This window comes from Zootermopsis nevadensis, unplaced genomic scaffold (assembly GCF_977971745.1).
Source record: "Zootermopsis nevadensis isolate Lab colony 2312 unplaced genomic scaffold, Znev_1.0 Znev_ptg000008l, whole genome shotgun sequence".
Lineage (NCBI taxonomy): Eukaryota > Metazoa > Arthropoda > Insecta > Blattodea > Termopsidae > Zootermopsis > Zootermopsis nevadensis.
Window position 1 is genome coordinate 10,714,872 of NW_028259140.1, and position 12,799 is coordinate 10,727,670.

The 12,799-nt window shown below is 36.7% G+C and overlaps 1 protein-coding gene across 2 annotated transcripts in view; it reads right to left on the bottom strand.

The window, feature by feature from the left end:
* Positions 1–12,799, bottom strand: part of LOC110834521 (uncharacterized) — a 100,834-nt gene that overhangs the window by 22,612 nt on the left and 65,423 nt on the right. The gene's annotated exons all lie outside the window — the stretch shown is intronic.

Consider the following 12,799-nt stretch of genomic DNA (forward strand, 5'->3'; position numbering starts at 1 on the left):
TTCCATTGAAAAACGTTGAATAATATTTTATGAAAAATCGGCAAGGGCTCGTGTCGTTATCTTTACGTTCCTATATAAACAGACCCTTATCCGGCCCTCCGCGACAAACAGACGTGTATTGCGTTTTCATGTTCATGCAGATACTGTCACAGTAAAATGATTGTTTTGGTCAAATGAAAGGAGAAAATTTAACTGACTGCACATGACTTGATCCTTGATCATAATGATACATTTTAATTCTTTAATACTCTGGTAAACGTGTACAGAAGAAAGTTAAAAATCAATTTATATAACGTTTTACCAAATAAGCTAAAAGTCATTTTTTGCAAACATTTTCGAAAATATTTTTTTAGATACACTCATTAACGTATTTGTGTTCTTGTTCAAAGTTGTCATTAAAATTGAATGTCTTAGCTTAAATTAACACCGAAAATGAAAATTAAGTAAAAACGGATTATGGGTTCTCCAATTGATCTATGCATTGGAGGAACGTGACTACGGTTTACGTCATAACACACATGAGCGGACCTTACTTATTCCCACCATTGTCAGTACTGCAAATGATGGTTAATGGAGATACCGTAGTAAAATCCAATTCTTGTTCTTCTTCTTCTTCTTTTTTTTTTTTGGGGGGGGGGGGGGAATCACTTGGAAATATTTCTTGTCAACCTCAAGTTCACTTCGCGAACCTTTTGTACTGAACAAATTGTTGGCAAAATCTAGGTTCTAAAGGGCAGGAAGACTAATACAAAGCCTCTCCAACTTCAATGCCAGCATCACTTCATGAGAAGCATTCCGTAATTGCAAGTAAGGTTCTAGGAATCAAGGCATATCATAAAAGAATGGACGAAATGTCATTAATAATAGCCAATTAAAGTTTAATGTTTTACTTTTTATTGTACCTGTTTCAATTGTTAGCATTTGCGGAAGGTATACCGAGCATAGCCGATTCGACAAATTTCTCATTAACAAGTCCTTTATGTATATTTTTTTATAAAAGTTTGTTTATGTTTAATGTTCGAATAATGGCGGTACACCCATTTCTCCTCATATGGAGGGCATTTATGTCATACCTTATAAAACCTTTTCTGGCTTAATGGCATTCATAAAATACCATTATATAATCTGTAAAAACAAGTCGTCCCTTGGACGCCAAGGTTTTTAAAAATGTATTGCTCTTATGTTTAATATTTATGCAGAACCATTAATGTCATTTACATTAATTTTGTTGTTAATAAGATATCCCTTCTTGGGGATTCCTTAATATGCTTCAATGTTATGCAGTACTGCCCTATGCAGGGTACAAATGTCATAGTTTCATAACAAATTCAATAGCCTCTTTCTTCAATATAATAGACCTCTACAGGTGAACACTTAACGTTATTTTATAGCCGGTAATCGTATTGCTCTCTGATACTACTACGAGAGCCCTGGAAAACCACAGTTTTTTCACTACCTGACAGTAACGTTCGCAAACTATTTATCACCAATGCACGCTATGTGGTATTCAACATCGTTTTATGAGTGTCATTTTATTAACGTAGATATCAAACTTTTGTGTAACGCATTAACACAGAGAGAGGGGGGACAGATTTTTAAACTACGTCGTATCATGTACACGTAAGAACAGTAATCTCATTTTCCATCAGTCGCAATTAAACGTATGATTTTATGTGACAATACTGGCGTGTAGCTGAAAGGATGAGACGTCCGTGTTTTTGTTAAAGAAAGGAGTTAACTGAAAAGTACCGTTTTATAGAGTTCCACAATGGCATATTCTACCGTAACTCAACGTTAACAATCTAAACTTGGCTAACGTAACAGAGGTCTTCGCCCCAACTATTAAGTTCCATCTCACAAAGACCTCGCCGTCACTGATGTGGGCTACACACCACCAGGAACCTTTGTTCCCATTCATCGGGTTCTCCTTAGACAGGGCTTTTCCGGGGGCAGTGGATGGTTCCTCCGGCGTGTAGTCAGGGGGTTTGCCACGAGGATAAGGAATGGAGTTCCCGGGACCAGGTGATTTACATCGCAGCGTGACACGTGGGTAACGCCCCGTTCTTAATCGGACAACACCTTAAATATAACTCTCTCAGAACTGAACGAAGCTAACCAAACTCTCCATCCTAACCTAATGTACTAATCCGGGATAATTCAATCTGACCCAAACAACTGTCCTTCCTTTAATCTTACCTGACACAGCGTAATTTATTCTAACCTAAATTCAGACTAACGTAAATGTACCCTGCCCATATGGGGTACTCGTACGCTGGTTGTTCCTTCTCAACAGAGGGCATAGTACCGCCCGGGGGCTCTTACCCAAAGTTTGGGGAGTGCGTTAGAGAGCAGCCTCCCCCCCAGAAATTAACATGAAGCAAAATCTGAGGATGGACGTATGTAGCATGTTCTGGAAGCGTCTGGTGGAATTTTGTGGCGTGTTCTGAGCAGTGATTGTAATCGGTAAACACCTTGATGTATGGTTACGTTAGAATTCTGGAAATGTCATATTGATTCTATTATAGTTTATTCCCTTCCTTATGAAACATGTTCTCCGCTGAGCATCAAATCCCAATAGCAAGGCACGGATAGGCTTTAGCCTAAGAGGAAACATTAAGCATGAAACCGTCTTGCCTGAGTTGAATTTCTGGACGGTTCGCCAGAGATAAGATGTATATCTGCATTAATCGTCTGTGTACTTCATATTACCGATTACCGGCTGTTGCATGTAACTGCTCTCCTTCATTTCCACATCCAAACGGAAGTACAGTTCACCTCAGAACACCGGAAATTTTAAAAATCTTAGAACTTTTTACAGTTTTAAAAAGTTGGCAATTTTGAAAAACTCAGAAAATGTTGCAACTCTGTTCTGTTTCATTTTTGTTTTGTTCGGTGTTGTTAAGTCGGGTGGATATTTTATTTTAGGACAGGATAGGATACATTAGAATATGTTAGGACACATTACTACAGGTTAAGACACATATCAAAATACGACAGATATAAAAAAATTACATTCATCTGCATTCGTCAGGATAAATTTAGTTAGGATTGGGCACGTTGGGATAAGTTTTGGCGGGTATGGACAGATTTCGACAAGTTTCGGCAGGTTCGGTTTTCTTAGGTTACTAATGCGTCCCTTGTACTTCTTAAACCTTCCACTTTCCTGAATAACAGCAAACCGCAGATGATTTTATTTAATACAACCAACACAGACAAGTACAACACTGACCAATAAATCTAAAGCCCAGATTTTCTCAGCACGTGCTGATTATAAAGTTCAAATAAATGTACCTGAAATTAGAGTTCTTTCGGGCCAAAGTGTTTTTGCATTTCTCTACTGCCATATAACTTATACTTAAAATTATAAAAGGAAATACTGAACTTCTCTGCACACTGATTGTTACGGTATTTAACGTAACTGTAATATGGTTGTTCTGTTCGTAGGTCTAATATTCTTCCTTTAAGAGCACATGATGCAAATGATCCTTGTAATTGTACCTACAGTCTCGTCATGGTCTCATGACTTCGTTCTGCGATTCTTATGAACTTCGTCATTAACTTGAAACTTGATTTGACGAATTTTTCCCAAACTCTCACAAATTTCTTATAACATGTATATCTCGGACCAAAGTTTGGGTCGTGTGTAGGCCTAGTACAGAAAAGAACAGATCCATTTTCCGTCGGGTTATTAGCCCCATTCATGCAGACATTGATTCCCAGAAGCTTGTGTACGACCGACGTATCTTGGAAACTAGACATCTTTTTGTCTTCCTTTCTTTTTGTTTATGTGTTTAGCCTCGGTAAGTCAAGAACATTTCATATAAGCTGCTTGGAAGCTGGGATATTTAACAAGTTTTTTGCCAAGTGCATGCAGGCTGCATGAAAGCATATTATATTAATGTATCGATTGATGCAGAAAGGCTGACCACCATTGTGACAAGTGCAACTGCTCGAACAGATGGCATTAACGTCAGATGCATCAGGCTGCTTCAAGGTCACAGCGATTGCCATAGATACTTGATTGTATGAAAAATGCAGGTTTTATTTAAAAACGTAACGTATATATTACTGAAGTATTCCTAATCATAATTTCATTATTTTATAATCATAAAGATTTCTGTCTTCTGGGTTATTGCGCCGTGTAGTCTGGTAGATTCCCACCAACGTTTCAGAGGTCATACTACCTCCATAATAAGTTCATCGTCCTGATGACGGAGGCAGTATGACCTCTGAATCGTTGGTGGAAATCTACCAGACTACATGGCACACTAACCCAGAAGACAGAAATCTTCAGACTCATCGCCCTGATGACGGAGGCAGTATGACCTCTGAAACGTTGGTAAACATCGACCATACTACACAGCGCAACAACCCAGAAGACAGGAAATCTTCATCGCCCTGATGAAGGAGGCAGTATGACCTCTGAAATGTTGGTAAACGTCGACCATACTACACGGCGCAACAACCCAGAAGACAGAAATCTTTATACTTATCGCCCTGATAATGGAGGCAGTATGACCTTAGAAACGTTGGTAAACATCGACCAGACTACACAGTGCAACAACACAGAAGACAGAAATCTTCAGACTCACCGCTGTGAAAACCTCAAATCTTACATTTTATAATCATGTCTGCAGTGTCCTTCTAACGGATATTTATTAAATTCAGTATGGACAGTATGCACACGTCAATTCACAATCTGTTTCAGTTTATTATGATTAATATACACTGGAGAAACCGGGTCAAATCTTTGCTTCGAATTAAGGAAGAGGAAATAATCACAGAGGTTTACATCCAGTAAAGTTGTTGGCTGCCTTACACTACGTGGTAAATATCTCCCCCATTGACACCCTTATATAATAACCACACCTCTCCAACTACATTCCTCATTGAACTTTCTCTGCAAAATCACAGGTACAGGTTAATGGGGACTAGGTAAGCGTTCTAATAGTTGCTCTGTTCTGCTTTATGGATTTGGTTAAACCTTACTAAAACTCAACGAGGTATTATTTATTTTCTTTAATCTTTTCTTTCTATATTCCTCTAAGAGGTGTCTAACTTACTACAAATTGTAACACAGAACTTTCCGCAATCTAACTTGTTTAGTTATAACTTGGACACATGTACTACACACACATCCACATTAATAACGATAAAATATATTTTATTTTATAATATTCCTGTTCATTTATTATTTTTTGTTTTCAGCGGAAGAATGCAACTATCTAGTTCCTGTTAACAGAGGCATTGCTGCAGTAAATTAAATGTCATTATAAATTTATTGAAGACTTACGGCGATAGTGTTAACATATTTTTCCGCATAAATTACGCTACAAATATAGAGAATGATTCAGAATAACATGACATAAATGTAAGAATCGTGTTGTACTCTCAAAATCAATCCAGAGTCTTCCTAAAAAAGACGGTCGCAACTGCTGTATTGGCTTCAGTTGATGCCACACATACGAGGTGCGATCGGAAGGTTTCCAGACTGCGCGTATAAAAACCGTACACTTATCTCAGGTATTAAATTCATCCATCACCCTCGAAGTAGTTTCCCTGGGAGTGAACACAACGATCCCAGCGCCGCTGCCAAGCCTGGAAGCATCCCTGGAAATCTTTCTTTGTCAGCCTGTCAAGCACCATCTGCGATTCTGCCTGAATCTCTTGCCAAAGACTCGCCAAAACGGCTACGGAAACCTATGAAATGCTAAAGCAAGCATTTGTGGAGTCCGCAATGGGTCGTGCACAAACTTTTGTGTGGCATTCACGTTTTAAAAATGGCCGAACCTCTGTCGATGATGACGAGCGTTCTGGGCGACCATCTTCGAGCACAACGCCCGAAAATGTTACGAAGATTCGGCAGGCCATTCACGAAGATCGACGTCGTACCATCAACGACTTGTGCGACATTGTTGGGATAGGCTATGGGACCTGTCAGCTGATTCTAAAGGACGGAGGCGGCCGTCAAAGTGGCGCAACCACAACTGGCTGCTGCATCATGACAACGCGCCAGCGCACACCGCCCTCAAAGTTCGGCAGTTTTTGGCCTCAAACACCATGGCCGTCATCCCGCACCCTCCTTATTCGCCGGATTTAGCTCCGTGTGACTTCTTCCTCTTCCCAAAGATGAAAATTCAGCTAAGGGAAGGAGATTTGAGACGATAGAAGAGATTCAGTCAGAATCGCAGATGGTGCTTGACAGGCTGACAAAGAAAGATTTCCAGGGATGCTTCCAGGCTTGGCAGCGGCGCTGGGATCGTTGTGTTCACTCCCAGGGGAACTACTTCGAGGGTGATGGATGAATTTAATACCTGAGATAAGTGTACGGGTTTTTATAGGCGCAGTCTTGAAACTTTCCGATCGCACCTCGTAGAAGATGGTAAGTTCTTGTCGGGCGATCGCGTAGACCACACTTCCCGCCTGTTTCGTCTTGACCATTGACCTGAGTAGTGAGTGAGTCAGAGGCGGGTCACAGCTCTACGTAAAGGGTAAAATGACAAGGCGCTCCGCTATGCGCGAAGCACATAGTCGCGTTGTCAGAGGTTAAAACCTTATAGAAGTTAATGTAATTCTTCCGTTTAAAAATTTAAAAAGGATGCCTTGAGAGTCGAGCTCGTAGCTCGCAAGGTCGTATGAGGAAATCAACAGTTATTCTACCCCAAACATTTGTCATATCTTGCTCACAAAGAGTTTAGGAACTTGTTCTTATTGGAACAATTGGCTTGAATTTAAAGAGTATATCACAATGCTTTAAAATCATATTAATTAAACATTTCTTTAAGTTAAATATTGAGCTTGAATTTTTGACAGTGGATACTGATAGTTTCAGTTATTAATATTTAAATTAATTAGTTTGTTGGAAACATTATTTATCATTAATAACTTTGTTGGGAAAGAATTTTCAAAAACTACATAAAACTTTTAGTTTGGGTTTGAATTGTATTCGCGAATAACAAAGTATGACATAATAGATGTCAAACCCAATCATTTGGTCACTCAAGAAAAAGAATGTGTATGTTCCAAAGAAATAATCAACAAACTAATTAAATTTAATCAAGAATTAGTTTCATATAATATGTTCAGTAGCTATGTATGCAATGTGGATATCTGACAAAAACTAAATAAGCCTATGTTAAATTTATGTAAGAAAACAGTAGAATGTATAGAACCGGACACAATATTTACAGAGAATAGATAAATGTCGAAAACCTAAACAATCCTTACAGGACTACTGAAGACAGACTAAAATGTTATTAGATCAGATAGGCTTAGAATAAATTAGAAGAAAAAAATTGGGTTTAGATTAAGATGTTAATAACCACAATTTTGGTTCAGGTACTTTCAACTTTGTTCCTAAATATGAAATGAAATTGGTCTTCATGTTATGAGATAACGTGTCTTATTTACGCGAATAGTTTTATGTAATTAGTGAATATATTTTTTACGCCAAACAAAGAAGCAAGTCCCCTATTTACCACGTACTTATATTGTATGAAGCAGTTGTATTTGACGTTGAAATCCCCTTCCGTTAAGTATCCTGCATACTTAAACATATTTTGAAATCATTAGAAACTTTAACACAATAATATTCCGATGACTGAAAATAACTGCTCACACATTTAATAATTAGCAAAATGAATACCTATAAACCCAACTATCTCTCAGAAATTGGGAAAATTATGCGAATTTCATAATTAAACAGAAGTAAATTTTATAAAGATATCAAATATTGCTACCTTATATTCCAGAGAAATTTTCTAGCGGTAGTTTATTTTCGCCGGTCGACCAATAAGTATATTTAACACGCGTAATTATTATTAATATGTAGCATCATGATAAAGCTAGCGTGTACTAAGCTAAAACCTTCAGTAAATATAAAAATTCCAAACTTTGTTTCAAGAACAGAATTTCATTAGATTTACAAGATGTTGCAAGATGACCTGCTCTTTGCAGACATGCCACATAAACAGTCAGCGCGGTATAACACAGCCGCCTCTACAGTATCACATGTCTTTTATATGTATATGCTATAGAAATTGCACCATTTGCATACGAAGAACTAATGTCAAAAACGACCATTTATTTTTAGATTCATGGTCTTGAGTCTCTTGCATGTTATAATGGCTGACTTCCAACTCTGAACCCGTCTCGAAGACCAGTTGCTGCAATTTCAAAGGTCTTCAAGTTTTGCGGATGGTAGTTGTACTGTTGCGGTCTTAAGGGATTAAGTGTACTGTGGTATCTCTTAAGTATTGCCTTGTTTAGTAGCTAAAGATTTTGTCTGTATTATGAAGTCGGAGCATAATATAATATTAGCTGCTAAATTTACTTTAATCTTAAGACTGCTCTTATTAATATCAGACCTACCTAAATCGATTCAGGAGGTACACGGTTTGAGCCCTGGCAGTGACATCAACAGTTCTGACTAAGGAGTGTTGTGAATGTTCTCAGTAGACTCAGATTTTACGTCTTAGAAAAAATCCACGACCATTTCATAAACCATTTATTTACTGTTAGTAAAAATAATCACCACACCTCATTAGAAGCCAAATATTCTACCGGATAAAATGTCGGTCGATATCCTAAGAACGATGCCCAGTTGCTTTCAAATTCTCTGAAGGAAATTGCGATAATAGACGTTTGTTCTTGACGTTATAGTCTACAACGATAAGACTAGAAATGTTTAATCAGCAAATGAGTTCCTTGCATTTACTGGATACTTAATGCACTAGTGCAATGTAAAAACGTAAGCCGTTTTCTTCTACATTATATTTATTGACACTAACCAATTTATCTTCTTATTAATAAAACAAACGAGCGAATTGCAATCTCACAGTTTTAATCAAAATAACTGAACATATGTTTTAAACGTTGATTTTTATTTACTGATTCAATTTTTGATTTTAAATTGATCGTACTTGTGGCGTACTGGATTCGTCAATGGATCGAGTCCTTTCCAAATCAGTTTTTCTTGTTTCATTCAGCCGTCATGTTATTTTATATGTCAAAGTTTAGTATTTTCATAAAATATTTAACCACGCATCATTGTACGACCTTGTGGCACTAGTGTCGATCCCACGTCACAAGTTTGTTCGTCCACCATGTTGGTATTACCCAATGTAGGAACTTTTATTAGACTCAAATGGTGTAACAACCACACAAAATTCCATCCACATCCGTCTGAGGTTCTGGGATTCAATAATGCGGCTAGACAGACAGACAGACATGGTCAACTACTAAATAGGAACTTGGCAACCGCTGTACCTCATCCTCTAATTCCTGCGTCGTTTTTGTGCATTTGCTGACCTCCCACTAAGCTAACATCAATGCTTTGCTAGAACCACCTGTAAACATTGACCTGGACATTTTTTGAGATGGCATTTACAAATTATGAATGAAAATTTATCTTTCATACAACTCCGTTTAATAAAGTTTTATTAAAGAAGACATTTCTTGGAACTGAAAAGGTTTATGCTAGCTATAAATTGAAGGGGTTTTAAGATACTGTGTAAGAAACACCTAATGAAGTCGTGAAATTTACATCATAGAAGAATAATCATAACTAATTACATTGCAAATATATTTATATTCAATTCCTAAAATAAAATAAATGTAGAAATAAAACTAACTACTTGTTAGTTCGACATTAAGATTAGAAATGCTTATTCTTAAAACATGCATTACGAAAAAATAGGAATAATGATTGTAATAAAATATGAATAATATCGAAATAATAATATTTTAAGAAATAAACATAAGAACGGTCCGATGAGGTAACAAAATGTTCCTGAGTAAGACCTCGTACTTGTTTCTTTCAATGTAAACCATTGTCAATAATGTATAACGTGGATTTGAAGTTGCACAGCATAATTTACCTTGAATGTATGAATAATTAGTAATTAGACACCACGGAAAGATTTTGAAAATAGTAAAAGGAAATATGCCATACAATTATTTTAATTTAAAATTAACAATATTTTGTACTTATTTCTCCTTCCACCCCGTCCCTGTATAATGAAATGACCATCCCGATTAATTTTTATAGCATCAGTCACTTAATTTAGAAGTGAGACCACAAATACTTGATATCCTGTTAAGCCCTTTACTTTCCTAGATACTGATTTTATTCCAGCAGACAAATATCTGAGGAAAATAGAATCTTCTCAGTTCATAAACATCACGGTACCCTTGCACTCCGAAAATATTCGCAGCAATAGACAGAGATTCTAAAGTCTCGTTACATTTATACAAACTGAGTGATACATCGATGCATTTTGGATGTCCATACAATTCCGTACTTTGAAGCTACAAGTCAATCTGTTTTATGCTCACAAAATTCGCGTGTTCAACTCTCAGTCATAATAACAAAGCCTACAAAATTTTATCCAACATTCTTCTGTCGAGGCTGACTCGTACAATTGGACAGTTCATCATCTACTTATATATTCCAAGAAAGCCTATGACTCAGTTAAAAGAGAAGCTGTTTAAAATATTTGTTTGAATTTGGTGTACCTGAAAAGACAGTCAGGCTAATTAAAACGTGTTTAAGTGAATCCATTAGCAAAATTCCAGTATGTAAACATTTTTCCGATACATTTGTTATTCAGAATGACCTCTCTTCCAACACACATCCACAAAAAATACAACGGGGAACATTATTTAAATATTTACCTCTGGTTAACATTTTTGCAACAATAACCATGGATACAATTGCTGTTTTTAATTCCAATGTTGCATCTGATATTCCTTTGCTTTTTTCGTTGACATCAAAGTCAGTGATGTGACGTAAAAGAACGCCTTTGAATTTATAGTGTTCTCAAGGATTACAACTTTTTAATCTTAGAGTTAGTTTCGTTGACGGCGAAGTGGATTACAAACCAGGCAAACGCTTTTACATGGAGTTCTATGTTTAAGAACTAACATATAAATCCGGGGTCATGATGGTATTACAGTTACATAAGTGGCAAGGGTTATATCACCATAAGATTAAGATAATTAATATTTATTTTAGTGAAATTCTTCAAATTCCATATTCTTATTCTTCAATTTCTTACACTGATCAATAAATATTCTGGTACCAAATTTGTAGTATATAAATAATAGACAAATATTTATTCTATATCTTTACTTCCATCATCAGCTTATGCAATGAGGTATATTCATGTAATACCGTGGCATAATTCACACACACAAACCAGTCTCACAGCAATGTGCCTGGAACAGCTTTAAAAGAAGTTGACAAATATGGGCTGTATTTGTATGGAGGTATTTCACACTGCGTGTCACGAGGTCAGCAGGCTAATAACAATAAAAATATGAATAACAGCAGGTCTCTGACCGTATTACTGATTCCCTCAACCTTGGTACACTACAAAGTTTGAGTCCAACTTTCCCTATCATTTTAAAAACATTCCTACATTCTACTCATTACTAATTAACTCGGCGTTGGTGTATATTATGGCGCAAAATCTCATCAAAATGAAACATAATAAAGCAATTCCATTTAATATTACAAAAGCAAATAAGCGATGAAAAAAGCTTTACTTGGAAAGAAATAAAACAGTATCTTCTTCAATGATAATTTCATTCTTTAGATAACAACTAAAATGTAAATGTAACATTACTGTATGAATTAAAAAAACTAATTTAATTACCGTGATCTGTAAAGAAATATCATATTGTTAATCCAGTTATACAACACAAAAGCCTGAGACATTCCTGTCCATTCCATTACAGCAACTTTGTTTTGCGCGATCGCTTCCAAACACAAATTTTGAATGCACTTATTATTTCTAATATTAGAGTCAAGAGCTAGAGCTTCAGATTTAGTGTAGAGTGTAGGATCTGAGGTTCTCACGTCCGCGATTATGAAGATGGCTGTCTTCTGGGTTGCAGACTACATGACTCTACAACCCAGAAGAGGGGATATACACTTATTTCTACCTGACGGCATAACCATTAGGCCAACATCTTATATAGACAAAAAGCAACTTCCTACTTACAGTTCCAAACGCATGTCGATTCAAAGTTGTAAATGCGTACTATTTTGAATACACAGACATTTTAAATGTGTTCTTTACCTCGCATCACGGGCGATGACGTTAGTAGGGCAACAATAATATCCAAGATCATTGTTAAAACAATGCAAACTGAGATTGTTACAACAGTGTGCTAGACCAATAAGATTATAGAGTATTTAACAGGAACTAAGAACTTCCGAGGCCGATATCATCCGGACCCAAATACCAGCAGTGGATTGTAGGAAATGTAAGCTTTCTTCGCTGGTGACATTTTTATGATGTAGCCATTTCACACATAGAAAGGTGGCCCCGATAATTCCGTCCCGGTCTCAGAAATTTTGTAAATTCTACATTACTCTTATATATAGTTATGTATCAATCCGATATTATGCAGCGAAACTTATCTTTTTGAAGTCTGCTGGACTAGCATCCACAGAATTAATGTGGAATTTGTAAGCAGCTAATTTTTTCTCACCCCTCCCCTAATTCTGGACACACCAAATAAACCTACCGAGGCAAATACTTGCTCCGTTTTGGAGGTGTATTTGGCTTACCTTAAAAATTACGGATATTAAAAATTAATTCGGAATGTATTTATTCCTTCAGACGCCTTTGTTTTCGTTAGGGGAGACGGGGAAACATAGGTTACTAATCAGGCTACAAGCTCGTTAGCCGTCTTACGGATCCGGTTTTGTGTTAGAAACGTGTGTAAGTTGTATGAGATGAGACGAGACAATAGCTGAATTAGAAATAGACTATCAGAATTAACAAACAGG